General features: G+C 37.5%; 1 pseudogene; it reads left to right on the top strand.

The window, feature by feature from the left end:
* Nucleotides 1-1,216: 1,216 nt before the first annotated feature.
* On the top strand, nucleotides 1,217-3,583 carry LOC114029270 (annotated as a pseudogene).
* Nucleotides 3,584-5,636: the final 2,053 nt, after the last annotated feature.

Below are 5,636 nucleotides of genomic sequence, written 5' to 3'. Positions count from 1 at the left end.
AACAAAAAAGATAACCATAATAATAATTATAATAAAAAAAAAACTATTATGGTACCAGTGTTGCTCAGACACAAACCTAGAAGAAAAGAATAACTCAAACAAAACAAAATGAAACAAAAATCTAAAAGCAAAGCCTCAAAGAAAAAGACAGTTTGGCCAAAAGATCAAATAGAATTATTAGAAAAAAATGAAGTAAATTTGTAAAAACTTTAAAAGAATTTTATAAATGAAATGCGAATGATGCAATAAGGACTTAGAAAAGAAATGAGAGCTCTGGGGGAAAGACTTAGAAGGAGAATTAACAGCTTAGCACAAGAGTTATAAACCTGACCCAACAATATTTTCCTTAAAAATTAAAATGGAATAAATAGAAGCTAATAACTCCATGAGATAAAGATGATATTAAAACAAAGTCAAAAGACTGAAAAAATGGAAGAAAATGCAAGATATCATAACAAAAATAACTGATGATGGGAAATAGATGAAGAAGGAATAATTTAAGAATCATTAGGTTACTTGAAAACCCTGACCAAAAAAACCCCCAAACAAACCAAAAAAAAAAAAAACTTCACCTAGATATCATTTTTCAAGAAAGTACAGAAGAAAACTGACCAAGTTTATTAGAATAAGAGTGCAATGTGAAAATAGAATTCACAGTTTGCCTCCTAAAAGAAATCCCTAAGTGAAAATTCCCAGGAACAACATAGCCAAAATCCAAAGCTTCCAGGTTAAGTTTAAAATGCTGTAAGCAACAGAAAGAGTTGAAGTAGCTAGATGCTATAGTCAGTATCACAGATTTAGCAGCTCTCACCACAAAGTAATAGAGATATTGTAATGTGATATTCCAAAGGGCAAAAGTATATCTTTTAGCCTATTTTTTAGTGTATATGGCTAACAAACAAGAATAACTTAGTAAAACTAAGAACAATCCCACAGGCAAACATTAGACCTTCAATGAACTATAAGACTTCCAAGAATTCCTGATGAAAAAACCAGAGCTATTTAGATACATCGAAATACAAACTCAAGAGTCAAGAAAAAGATTAAAAAATGGTAAAGATGAGCTAGCAATCATGAAGGACTTAAAATGGTTATATTCTAATAGGGAGAGATGTTACAAATATCTCCTCAGAACTTTAATATTATCATAAATCCTAAGAGGTCTAGGGTTGTGGGTTCTAGGAGGACTGCCTGGGTGAGTGGGGAAGTTACCAACATGTGGGTCCAGGTCTGTACCATAGATGGCAAGGAGACCCACTCTCTAAGTTACCTCTGTAAGCTTACCAATGTGGAAGGTTGAAGATCCAAGAAGTGTTCATGGTGGAACCAGAAAGACAAAGGCTTTCAAACAGATGGAAGATGGGCACTCCCCTTTTGATTATAGGGTTGATCTGAATGACATTTTTCAGCTGCTAGTGCAGTAAAGCCTAGTGGTACTTTCTTTTCCTAGTAAAGGATTCTGAACTCTGATACAGATTCAGGTTATTGCTCAGAGTGAATCTGATAACAGTTCCAACCACAGAGAAGGAGCCCTGGAAATTAATGGGCAACCTGACCCAAATGCTCAAGTGGACTGGATTGATCTAGGATTTGGCCTCTATAAGATCAGTGAATATGTAGATGCTCAGGATATGAGCATCAGAGCATGATTTGAAACCATATTGATAAATGTTACAAGGAAAGAAAGAGAAGCAGCCGGTCAATCCAGTGAAAGTGGAGATGGCCAAGTGGCTAAAGAGGATGTTATATATCATATGAAATATGAAGACTATTCAGAAAATGGTGTCATGAAGTCATGTTCAAAAGATGTAAGAGCTTGGGCTTGGACAATACTGAAATGGCATCAGCTGGAAATCAGACAAATTGTGATGGTGAACTATAATCTTGATGAGCCCAAGGAGAAGGGCTCCTGGAATGATGCTGAGATCCTTCAAAAATGGGAAAGTAGGACAGTTAAAGAGATCTATGCAAACTTACTGCTTGGGGATGCTGGGAATTATCTGAATGATTGTACAATAACTTTTGTGGATGAAGTCTACAAAATCGAAGATCCTGGCAGTGTGAGCCTAGTTGGTTTTAAAAACCTTTTGAAAAGATAGAACGGCCCCATTCACAAACATTGTAAAGATAACCTCTATAAGACCTGCAGAATGTGTGCCTGCTATGTGTGTGGAAGAAAGCAAGAACCTGACAAGCAGTTGATGTGTGATGAGTGTGACATACCCTTCCACATCTGCCTCAGCCTTCTGCTGAGCCGGATTCCAGATGCCGAGGACTGGTATTTCCCTGAATGTCAGAATTATGCCAGTGAAATGGTGAAATGGCAGCTAAGAAGTTAAAGAGGAAAAATGAGGCAAAGATGGTACTTGCTACATTGTTGTCTCAAAGAGACTGGGGCAAGGGTATGGCATGTGTGGGTCTCACAAGGGAGTGCACTATTGTGCCTTCAAATCATTACGGACAAATCCCTGGGATTCCTGTTGGTACTGTGTAGAAGCTGAGAGCGTAGCTGAGTGAATTGGGCATCTATAGGCCCTATGTGGCAGGTATACATGTCAGAAGCAACAATAGTGTCTACTCTTTGGTTCTGGGAGGGGGCAATCAAGATGATGTAGATCGTGACAACCTTTTCACTTATACAGGTAGTGGGGGCAAAGATCTTGCTGGCAACAAATGAATCACAGAACAGTCCTGTGATCAAAAAGTCACCAGCATGAATAGAGCTCTGGCTTGGAAATGCAGCGCTCCTATTGACAACTGAGGTGGAGCTGAAGTCAAGGACTGATGAGCAGGGAAGCCAGTCAGGGTGGTGAAAAATGCCAAGGGAGGGAAGCACAGCAAATATGCCCCAGCTGAAGGGAATTGATATGATGGAATACACAAGGTCGTGAAGTAGTGGCCTGAAAAAGGGAAATCTGGTTTCCTTGTGTGGTCTTACCTCCTCAGGAGGGATGATGATGAATCTGGCCCATGGACAAGGGAAGAGAAAGACAGGATGAAGAAACTTGGCTTAATAATGCAGTATCCTGAAGGATGGAAGCAGTTGCTAACAAAGAGAAGGAAAAAGAAAATAATAAGAGCAATGATGAAGAATTGACATCTCCAAGGAAAGGAAAGGGGAAGAGGAAAAGAAAGACAGCAAGGGGTAGGGAGGCCTTTCTGGCCTTTCCTAGTAGAAGAAATGTAGTAACATCATGTATCAAACCAAGAATGATGAATCCAATGAGAAACCGTGGAATAAAGTGTTAGTTGCACTGAAGGATGGGCCGAAATTCCTGAATGAAGTGGAAGAAACATTCTTGTATATTTGCTGTTAAGAGGGAATGTTTTGGCCAATTACTACTGTGTGTCAGCATAATGTTTGCAAGAATTGTTTGGACTGATCCTTCTGAGCCAAGGTGTAGAGCTGCCCACCCTGTGATATAATCTGGGTAAATCTTAGATTATGCAAATTAATTAACCACTCCAAACCATCCTCAGTCAGCTCTTCCTAGGCTATGGCAATGGGCAGTGTTTTGTCTACCAAGTACTTCTTTCTTACTTTGATTATAAAAACTTGGCAGTGGGTTTCCAGTACGCTTAATTTAAATACACAGCTTCCACCTTTTCCCTGAAAAGATTTCTCTTCCCTACCCCACCTTTAAAAAAAAAAAAGTCTAGGGGCAGCTAGGTGGTGCAGTGGATACAGCACTGGCCCTGAAGTCAGGAGGACCTGAGTTCAGATCCGGCCTCAGACTAAACACTTGACACTTACTAGTTGTGTGACCCTGGGCAAGTCACTTAACCCCAATTGCCCAAAAAAAAAAACCCACAAAAAAATCTATACATTTTGAGGGATTTATTTTATGTGTTACAGCTTTTACAAAATGTTGGATAGTGTGTTCAGTTTTTTCTAAAACCTACAGTTTATCAGCATATATTTTCCTACTTTTGATAAAGGCTGCTAATGAACCTGACATTAAGTTCTCAAAAGTTCCCTCTCTTTCTGATAAAGACCTCATTTCTAAAATAAATAGAAAACTAAGTCAAATTTCTAAGGATACAAGTCATTCCCCAATTGATAAATAGTCAAAGGATGTGAATAGTCAGTTTTCAGATGCAGAAATTAAAGCTCTCTATAGTTATATGAAAAAAATGTTCTGAATCACTATTGATTAGAGAAATGCAAATTAAAACAACTCTGAAGTACCACATCACACCTATCAGATTGGCTAACACGACAAAACAGGAAAATGGTAAATGTTGGAGAAGATGTGGGAAAACTGGGACACTAATGCACTGTTGGTTGATACAACCATTCTGGACAGCAATCTGGAACTATGCCCAAAGGCCTATTAAACTGTGCATACCCTTTGATCCAGCAATACTGCTACTAGGTCTGTATCCCAAAGGGGTCATAAAAAAGTGAGAAGGATACACATGTACAAAAATATTTATAGCAGCTCTTTTTGTGGTGGCAAAGAATTGGAAATTGAACGGATGCCCATCAATTGGGGAATGGCTGAGTAAGTTGTGGTATATGAATATGATGGAATACTATTATTCTACAAGAAATGATGAGCAGGAAGATTTCAGAAAAACCTGGAAAGACTTACATGAACTAATGCAGAGTGAAGTGAGCAGAATCTGGAGAACATTGTGCACATAGTGTGATGACCAACTTTGATAGACTTAGCTCTTCTCAGCAATGCAGTTATCTAAGACAATTCTAAAAGACTCATGTTGGAAAATGCTATCCACATCCAGAGAAAGAACTATGGTGTCTGAATACAGATCAAAGCATACTATTTTCTCTCTCTTTTTTCCCCCTTTCTCATGGTGTTCTGATTTTTGTTTGATTCTTCTTTTGTTATGATTCTTCTTTCATAACATGACTAATGTGGATATATATATATATATATATATATGTATGTGTATGTATATGTTTAAAAAGTTTCCTCTCTTATGTAGAATGTGGTTTGGTTGCTAGAGCAATCTCTCTAAAGTCTGTGGATTTGGCCTCAAAGGTAGAAAAGTATTCTTAGCTCTTTGACAATATTTTGATGTTCAAATTCTCTAAGATGGTTCCTGGTGTTTTTGTACCTGTTGCTTAGATAGTTTATTGGGAAGTTGTTTAAAGAAAAAAAAATCTTGCTTAAAATGGGTTAAGTTCTTTTTCAAGACCATTCTCTACCAGTTTACTTTTATGTTTAAAATAAGTATAAAAAAGCTCTCCACCTGCATTTAGCTAAGTGCTTGGGCAGTACAGAATGCTCCCTCAGCTGGATACTTCTTTTAATGAGGGAACTGGTTGTTCAGCCAGATGCTGTCCTTGATCCAGAATGCCATTGTGGAATATACTAGAGCCATTCTTAAGTGCCTTTTGTCCATTAAAAAAAAAAAAACCTGGGTTCTTTTTAGCACTGAAATGTTGAAATTGCCAATCAGATTGTATTTCTTCCTTTGAAAATGGAACACTGTAGCCAACTGTCATTAGTGTGGCATTGCAAACCTCGAAACTCTTCTTTGCTAGGGTGCATTTTGGTAAGATTAATTTACTTTATCATTATTTTAAACGCATTTCCATTTTGAAATGGATATTTTTGTATATATACATACGTATACATATATATAAAAGTTTTTCTTTTTAAAGACAC

This window comes from Vombatus ursinus, unplaced genomic scaffold (genome assembly GCF_900497805.2).
Source record: "Vombatus ursinus unplaced genomic scaffold, bare-nosed wombat genome assembly UNPS02014924.1, whole genome shotgun sequence".
Taxonomy (NCBI): domain Eukaryota; kingdom Metazoa; phylum Chordata; class Mammalia; order Diprotodontia; family Vombatidae; genus Vombatus; species Vombatus ursinus.
This window is presented reverse-complemented; position numbering and strand designations above follow the sequence as displayed.